This window comes from Apium graveolens, unplaced genomic scaffold (genome assembly GCF_009905375.1).
Source record: "Apium graveolens cultivar Ventura unplaced genomic scaffold, ASM990537v1 ctg6729, whole genome shotgun sequence".
Classification (NCBI taxonomy): domain Eukaryota; kingdom Viridiplantae; phylum Streptophyta; class Magnoliopsida; order Apiales; family Apiaceae; genus Apium; species Apium graveolens.
In genome coordinates, this window is record NW_027419732.1 from 95,259 (window position 1) to 104,804 (window position 9,546).

The window sequence follows — 9,546 nt, forward strand, 5'->3', positions numbered from 1 at the left end:
TATCCTAGTATTGGTTGTGCTTATTCGTCTTATGAGCGTCGTGAACTTATAAGATAGCGTGTTAATCTCTATTGAAGCAAAAGTGAATATAGGGGTTTAGAACTTGCCATGCTAGCATAGGTTCATGTATTTGATATGCATGATTCGTAGGTAATTTTAACCATCTTACCTTCCCTATGTAATCATGATAGATAACCTGTGCATTAAACCGTTATGTTGTCAAATTCGATAGACATATAGGGTCTCAATATAATTGGTATATATTCAGCTTCTATCTCTTTTGTGGATGTCTGGTAGTAGGGTATTCGTACAACGAAAGTTGGGCTTTACTAGTTTCTGTTATCTAATTAGTGTCATCACCATTGCATGCTAAGGTTAAGAATAAAAAGGCTATTGAATAAAGTATTTAATGAAGTTAGAATCCCATGTTTGTGTTATATAAGTTAATCAACCTTAATTCTCTTAGTGAATATTAGTTAGTATAATCTCGTAGTTATAAATAATCTCAATTTGTTATCATCTTAGCATTGAATAATAACCATACCATTGTTGCATAAGTACATTGATTGAAATTAAACTAAACCAGATTCTGTGCGAAAGAACTAGAAATGATTCTATATTACTTGCGAACAAGTATACTTGCGTGTAATATTAGCGCGTGTTTTCTTCCTAACAAGTTTTTGACACCACTTCAGGGGACTCGGTGTTAATTTTTAGTTTATGTGCTTGACATCAGTGGTCTTTAAAGTTCATTGACTCGGATATTTTACTTACTTTTTTGTTGTTACTTTTTCAGGAACTCTAGAGAGCGTGTATGCTAACGCGTTCTCAGCTTCGAAAGAGAACACTGGATAAAGCAGAGGAGGAAATAGTTGAAGATGAATCTCTTATTGCAATGGGAGCCAGAAGCAAATACAAAGGCTTTAATGGACTATTCTCAGCCGAAGATCAATGATATTCAATCTAGCATTGTCATACCAGCCATCGCGGCTAATACTTTTGGAATCACGGCTAGCACAATTCAGATGGTGCAGAACTCGGTTCAGTTTGGGGGTTCTCCGACAGAAGATCCCAACATGCATATTAGAGATTTCATCGAGATCTGTGACACTTTCAAATTCAACAATGTGTCTGAAGATGCTATAAAGCTAAGGCTTTTCCCATTCTCTTTGAGGGATAAAGCTAAGTGTTGGTTGCATTCTCTACAACCAGGCTCAATCACTAAGTGGGAAGATCTTGCTCAAAGTTTCCTTACTAAGTTCTTTCCTATGGCGAAGACTGCTGCAATCAGAAATGCTCTTACTCAGTTTGCGTAGCAATCAGGAGAGTCTTTGTGTGAAGCTTGGGATCGTTATAAGGAGATGCTTAGAAAATGTCCTCATCATGGGACGCCTCACTGGATGATCATTAACTGCTTTTATAATGGCTTGGGAGCACAGTCTAGACCCATGCTCGATGCAGCATCAGGTGGAGCCTTATGGGCTAAGAGCTATGATGAAGCTTATGAGTTGATTGAACTGATTGATGTTAATGAATACCAGAACCCTTCTCAGAGACTGACTCAAGGCAAGGTAGCAGGAATTCTAAAGGTGGATGCAGTTACTGCTATAGCTGCTCATCTTAAGGCTTTAACGATGAAGGTGGATTTTTTGGCTAATTATGGAGTTAATCAGATCACTAGTGTCTGTGAGCTTTGTGTTCGTGCCCATGAGACGGAGCAGTGTGCTATTTCTAGTGAATTAGCTCAGTTTGTGAGCAACTTTCAAAGGTCGCAGCACCCAGTTCCAACCAATTATCATCCCAACAACCGTAATCATCCTAATTTCAGCTGGAGCAACACTCAGAATGGGGTGCCGTAGCCTTATCAGCAGTGTGTAGCAAAATAGTACAACCCTCCTGGTTTTCAACAACCGCAATATGCTCCAAGATAACAACTCCAACTTCAGCAGTTACCACATGGAGGTACAAATCAAGCTAATGAAAAATCTGAACTGGAGGAGTTGAGGCTCATGTGCAAGAGCCAAGCGGTTTCTATTAAGACCTTGGAAAATCAAATTGGGCAGATTGCCAATGCCTTGCTGAATCATCAACCTGGTACACTACCTAGTGACAGAGAAGTTCCAGGAAAGAAGGATGTTAAGGAGCAGGTTAAGGCAATTACATTGAGGTATGTAAGGGTCGGAAATCCAGAAAAAGCTCAAGTTTTGGAAGATGAAGAGGTGGCTGAAGAAGAAGCGTAGAAGGAAGCAGAAGTGGAACCAAGGAAGAAAACTACAGAACACACTCCTCCCGAGGGTAATACAGGAGAAAATAGATCTATCCTCCACCTCCTTTTCCTAGAAGGCTGTAGAAGCAGAAGTTGGATAAGCAGTTTGCAAAGTTTCTGGAGGTGTTCAAGAAACTTAATATCAACATACCTTTTGCTGAATCTCTTGAACAGATGCCTAGCTATGCAAAGTTTATGAAAGGTATTCTCTCTCAGAATGTGAAGCTCGATGACTTAGAGACCATTGCTCTAACGGAGGAATACAGTGATGTACTGCAATAGATGTTTCCTCCGAAACTTAAAGATCCTGGAAGCTTCACTATTCCTTGCACTATTGGAAATGTGTCGTTCGACAAGTGTTTTTGTGATTTGGGAGTTAGCATCAATCCGATGCCTTTTTCTATCTTCAATAAGTTGGATTTACCTGATCCAAAGCCTACTTATATGTCCTTGTAGTTGGCCGATCGCTCTATTATATATCCATAAGGCATTGTGGAAGATGTCTTGGTTAAGGTGGACAAACTCATCTTTCCTGCTGATTTTATAATTCTTGATTTCGAAGAGGATAAGAAAATTCCCATAATCTTGGGAAGACCATTCTTGGCTACTGGCCGAACCTTGATTGATGTTCAGAAGGGTGAGCTCACTATGCGAGTGCTGGATCAGGATGTGACTTTCAATGTGTTCAATGCCATGAAATTCCCTACTGATAATGAGGAGTGCTTAAAAGTGGAGTTGGTCGAATCTGTGGTTACTTCAGAACTTGATCAAATGCTAAGGTCTGATGCCTTAGAGAAGGCCTTGTTAGGGAATTCAGATAGTGAAGATAATGAAGGTGATGAGTAGTTGCAATATTTGAATGCTTCTCCTTGGAAGCGAAGGTTGGATATGCCTTTTGAATCTCTTGGAATGTCAGAACTGAAAAACGCTAAGGGGCGTCTCAAGCCTTCTATTGAGGAAGCTCCTACACTCGAGCTTAAACCATTTCCTGAACACTTAAGGTATGCTTTTTTAGGTGATGCATCTACTTTTCCTGTTATTATTGCATCTAACCTTTCAGGTGGTGATGAGGAAAACCTCTTAAGAATTTTGAGAGAGTTCAAATTGGTAATTGGATGGACTATAGCAGATATAAAGGGAATCATCTCTTCTTATTATATGCGTAAAATTCTGCTAGAGGAAGAAAGTAAGCCAACGGTTGAGCAACAAAGAAGGCTTAATCCGATAATGAAAGAGGTTGTGAAGAAGGAAATTCTCAAGTGGCTAGATGCAGGGATCATCTATCCTATTTCTGAAAGTTCTTGGGTGAGTCGAGTTCAGTGTGTGCTGAAGAAAGGAGGCATCACAGTTGTTGCTAATGAGAAGAATGAGCTCATTCCTACTCGAACAGTCACGGGGTGGAGAGTTTGCATGGATAACAGGAAGCTGAACAAAGCCACAAGGAAAGATCACTTCCTTCTTTCATTCATTGATCAGATGCTTGATAGGTTGGTTGTGCATGAATACTACTGTCTTCTGGATGGCTATTCGGGTTATAATCAGATCTGTATCGCTCCAGAAGATCAGGAAAAGACTACCTTCACTTGTCCATTTGGTACTTTTGCCTTTCTTAAGAGTTTCTTTTGGGTTGTGTGGTGCACCTGCCACATTTTAGAGATGTATGATGGCCATTTTCTCTGACATGATTGTTCAGAATGTGGAGGTGTTTATGGATGATTTCTCTTGTTTGGAGATTCTTTTGATGAGTGCTTGCAAAATCTTGGTACAGTTTTTAAAAGGTGTGTTGAGACCAATCTGGTTCTCAACTGGAAGAAATGTCACTTTATGGTGCAACAGGGAATTATTGTTGGGCACAAGGTCTCTAGTAAAGGTCTATGGGGGTCATCAAAAACCTTCCTCCACTAATTTCTGTTAAGGGAGTCCGTAGCTTTCTTGGCCATGCGAATTTCTACAGGCGGTTCATCAAGGACTTCTCAAAAATCTCTAAACCCTTGTGCAATATTCTAGAGAAATATGTCCCTTTCAAGTTTGGTGATGAGTGTCGAGCTGCTTTTGAGATTTTAAAGAAGATCTTAATCACGACACCTATCATAACTGTACCTGATTGGAATGAGCCCTTTGAGATGATGTGCGATGCAAGTGACTATGCAGTTGGAGCAGTTCTTGGGCAAAGGAAGAACAACATATTTCATGTGGTCTACTATGCTAGTAAGACCCTAAATGGTGCTCAACTAAACTATACTACTACTGAGAAAGAACTCTTTGCCATTGTCTACGGTTTTGAGAAGTTTCGGTCTTATTTGCTTGGAACAAAAGTGACAGTTTTCACTGATCACGCTGCTCTTGGCTACCTTGTCTTGAAGAAGGACTCGAAGCCTAGATTGATTTGATGGATTCTTTTACTTCAGGAATTTGAATTGGAGACCAAGGACATGAAAGGTACTGAGAATCAAGTCGCTGATCATCTATCTCGGTTAGAAGATCCAAGTGCAACTTCACAGGATAAGACATTGATTAATGAGACATTTCCCGATGAGCAATTGTTTGGGTTGCAAGAGGAGGAACCGTGGTTCGCAGACATTGTGAACTACCTTGTGAGCAACATTATGCCTTCAGGCTTGTCTTTTGCTCAAAGGAAGAAGTTTCTTCATGAGGTAAAGTGGTACATGTGGGATGAGCCATTTCTGTATAGGCAAGGAGCTGACCAAATCATCACGAGATGTATTCTGTACAGCGAGATGGAGGGTAGCTTGCAAGACTGTCATTCGACTGTTTATGGAGGCCACTATGGTGGAGAGAAGAAAACAGCTCGTATCTTTCAAGCAGGATTCTTATGGCCTACATTGTGTAAGGATGCGCATCGATTCGTATTGAAGTGTGATCGCTGCCAGCGTGTGGGTAATATGTCTAAGAGGGATGAGATGCCTCTTAATGTGCTTCTCGAGTTTGAGGTCTTCGATGTTTGGGGAATTGACTTCATGGGGCCGTTTGTCTCATCTTGCAATAATCAGTATATCTTATTGGCGGTTGATTATGTGTCAAAATGGGTGGAAGTCAAGGCTTTGCCGACGAATAATGCAAAGGTAGGTGCTTAATTTTCTTCATAATAGATATTCATAAGATTTGGAACTCCAAGAGTCATAATCAGTGACGAGGGATCGCATTTCTGCAATCGCAAGTTCACTGCTATGATGCATCGATATAATGTGAATCATCGCATTACTACAACCTACCATCCTCAAACAAATGGTCAAGCTGAGGTGTCTAATAGAGAGATCAAGTGTATTCTAGAAAACGTTGTATGTCCATCAAGGAGGGATGGGTTTTTGAAGTTAGATGAAGCTGTGTGGGTGTATCAAACTACATATAAGACTCCGTTAGGCATGTCACCATTTCAGTTGGTTTATGGAAAGGGATGTCATTTTCCTGTGGAGCTAGAGCATAAAGCATATTGGGCTTCGAAGAAATTGAACCTTGATATGGATGCAGCTTTTAAGAAAAGAATGCTTCAATTGAATGAACTCGACGAGTTTCGGCTTCAAACATATGAGAACAACAAAATGTATAAGGAGAAAGTTAAGAGGTGGCACGATAGGGGTCTCGTGCTTAAATCTTTTGTGTCGGGCAACAAGTTATTTTATTCAACTCTCGTCTCCGTCTTTTTCCTAGAAAATTGAAGTCAAGGTGGTCAGGGCCGTTTTTATCAAAACTGTGTTTCCACATGGAGTGGTTGAGATTTTTTAGAATAATCCAGGCCAAACATTCAAGGTGAATGGACAGAGGTTGAAGCATTACTATGGAGATACGGCAAACCATGAGGTGGTTAGTGCCGTTTTGTTGTCCACTTGATCTTGGGGATTCTACGTCAACCTAATGACGTAAACCAAGCACTACTTCGGAGGCAACCCAAGTTTGTTGTATAATAGTAGGTAGAGGAAGAAGAAAAGAAGAAGAAGAAAAAAAAAATCAGAAAAAGGAAAAATTTACGTCTAAACTCCAGAAGCACGGCACGCCCGCGCTGAAGAGCGGGGCGGCCGCGCTGTAAGTACAGTAGATGAGCGTGCCCACACTGGTATGCGAGTGTAAGTACAGTAGCTGAGCGTGCCCACACTGGTATGCGGGGCGGCCATGCTGGTTTTTCAGAAGCACGGCGCACCCGCACTTCTAGGAGGGGCGGCCGCGCTGGCTTCGTGGACCTGGAAAAAAAACAATCAAAAAATCAATTCATACCCGAATTTCCCTCTCCCACCTTCCATATTTCCCTTTCCAAATCAGTTTCAATCATCCCATTACTCCCATTATTCCCTCAATCAATTCCCACTTCTTTTCTATAACTAGTTCTAATCCCTAACCCTATATATACACACACTTATACAAAATCTTCCCCATCACTTATCAATTCTCAAATACACAAATCTCTCTTACATACATCTTTTCTCTCAAACTCATTCGATTTCAATGGCACCCAAGAGAAAAAGAACCCATATTAGCAGCAGCATAACCGATTCTTCTAGTGTTGGGAGTGTGAGGCCCAGGTTTGCAACTCCAGAGGCTGAGGCGGAGTATACGAGGCTGCTTTCGAAGCCCATAGCCAAGGAGCGAGGTTTTCTACCATCGGGGAGAGATGGTAAGTTGCTGGAGATGATTCTCGAGATGGGTTGGGTTGCTTTTTATAAGGCACCCGCTGCTGTTCCCATGAGTGTTGTTCGCGAGTTTTACACGAATGCGAAGGCGGAGAAGAACGGTTATTCTGTGGTTAGAGGATTAACAGTGGATTATACTGTGGATGCTATTCATCGGGTGATTAACCAACCCGAGAGACAGGAGGGTCAGGATGATTGTGTGACACCCCCAAATTTGGGGTCAGGATTGGGTGTCACTAAACTACTTTAAATAATATAAACCTGTATATTAAAAAAAAATATACAAACAACCCCTCATTATTCTGGATCGCTTACAGGTTATGGTATGAAACAAGAATCTAACCTTCTAAAATTACAATGTTTAAATACAATTTCATTACCTCGTTACTAATTTCCTCATATGGGTAACTCTGCACCTCCAAATTTCTTCAGCTGGGATCTCTCCACTTTTTTGTCTATTAAAAGCTATTCACTTTTGTCCTCATTTGATACTGAAAGAAATAAGAGTTCACAAAGCAAGAGTGAGCCCAAAATGCCCAACAAGTATCATAAATGGTTTCCAGGTATCAGATGAAAGAAACTCCTGGAAATGATTGTTGAATGATTTCAAAACATCTTTATATATTTAAAAATAGTTGAGCGAACAAAACGTCGGCCCTCATTGGCCTTTAATCATAAATCGCATTTTTCTGTAAAAGAACAGTGAACGTTTCAATGTTTCATCCCTTTGAATCAAATCTTTGTTTGATTTTGTAATTACAAACTATTTAAGAAGGAATGTCGTTAATGGCAATCAACAATAAATTAGACTGGACACTAGAAACCAACATATGCACTATAACATGCTGATCAGTCAGGATATAGTGAGAATCTATACCCAACTGCATAGACCCAACCAACATATGGGTTACCCAGGCAACTATGGCCTAGTAATCAAGGGACCGGCCATCTCTGGACCTTAGGGTCCAGCTCATGACTGGCCCTCATCGTAACCATCCAGTCTGTCGAGTATTTTGATATCAAATCATTTTGATTTCAAAATATCCCAGTTCAGGGTTCGCAAATAACCCAAAAGAATGGGTATTTGCTCAAGAGATCAATCGATAATCAAGGAACAAGATTAAAAAGGCACTTGCATAACTAAGAGTAATTCCAGCGAAATATAAAAACATTTAACTATTCTCAACTTAGAATATGAATGAAGAAATATTTGCAGTATTTTAGAAGAAAGGTTAGGAATACTTGCCTCAATTGATAACCCTTTGATCTTTAACTATCTACCATATCACCCAGTCATGATGTATCTGTATTTCCATTGACAGGCTACTTGACCTTTCTTATCATTCACCATTTCAGGTTTATCTCTATTCTGAATCCACTCGTTTCATTACTATACGTAATCAGGCTTTACTTTTACAATCTCTGTATAGCTTTGAATCCTCGCACTACGTGTATCTATCATAAAAGATACCATTTAATTAACTAATAACATATAATTATCTAGTTTATACGTTTATCCTTATCGTCTACCCGCCCGATAATCACAGATAAGGATCACATCTCAATCAAATAATGCTTAAAAGACACGTGGACTCATAATTCACATAACACGTAAACACATAAGGCACGTAATCATGTTATTCATATAACTCGTAGTCACATAATTCATGTAGCACATAAGTTGAATCGTCAAAAGATAGGTCTCGATACGTTTAGAATCGAAATCGGGTCAAAAAGAGTATTTTATCGATCATTAATCGACCCGAAATGATTCATAAAACAAACGCCCTTTTGATACCAAAGAATTTAGGTCTCGAAAATATTTTTATTAGAAGCGGGATATTTTTCTGAGTCTAGAGGCGTTCGTTTCTTATTAAACTGACGAACGGTCTATTTATTATGAATTAAATAGGAATAATTCAATTAATAATAATATTAATTGACTTTTAAATACTTCTGTATAATTTTTAAAAGTTCAAAATGATTTTTAAATCATTATTTAGCTTAATTATAAATTAATACATTTTATTTAACTATTTATAGAATTAATTAATTAATTAAATGAATTAATTAATTATTTAAATCCATAAATAATTAACTAAAATAAATTATAAATAATTAAATCAAATTTAGATTATTATTTTTTTTGAAAATAATAAAGAAAATAATTTTATGGATTTACAATAATTTACTCAATTATTTTTAATAATTAACTATATTCATTTCGAATTTAAAAAAACAATTTTTAAAATTAATAAATATTTTTTTTGAATTAATTTAAAAGGAAAAATTCAGAAACAGACTTATGTTTTTGGAGTGCTGCAAAAATGGATCAAACGACAGACTGAGTGGGGAAGATGACCGGAACCGGGAAGAACACTCGCCGGAACCGGTAAGCTTCTCCAGTTTTCGGTCACCGGAATACTCGCGGCCCAGGCCCAATCCGGAGTCATAACCACACAGAAATTCATGGTTTTCGATCCTAATTCACTCTAATTACTCCCAGAAATCCAAATCCAATAACAAAAATAACAATCGATGAGTACCTCATCGATTCCGGCGAACATCCGAGAAGAACTCGGTACTTTCTGATGAAATACCGATTCGGACAAACAGCGAACCAAAGTTAACGATTCT

General features: G+C 38.9%; 1 non-coding gene across 1 annotated transcript; it reads right to left on the reverse strand.

Moving 5' to 3' along the window:
• Window positions 1-1,283: 1,283 nt before the first annotated feature.
• Window positions 1,284-1,390, reverse strand: LOC141703548 (small nucleolar RNA R71). The gene has a single exon (XR_012567597.1). It is a non-coding gene; the product is annotated as a small nucleolar RNA R71 (small nucleolar RNA).
• Window positions 1,391-9,546: the final 8,156 nt, after the last annotated feature.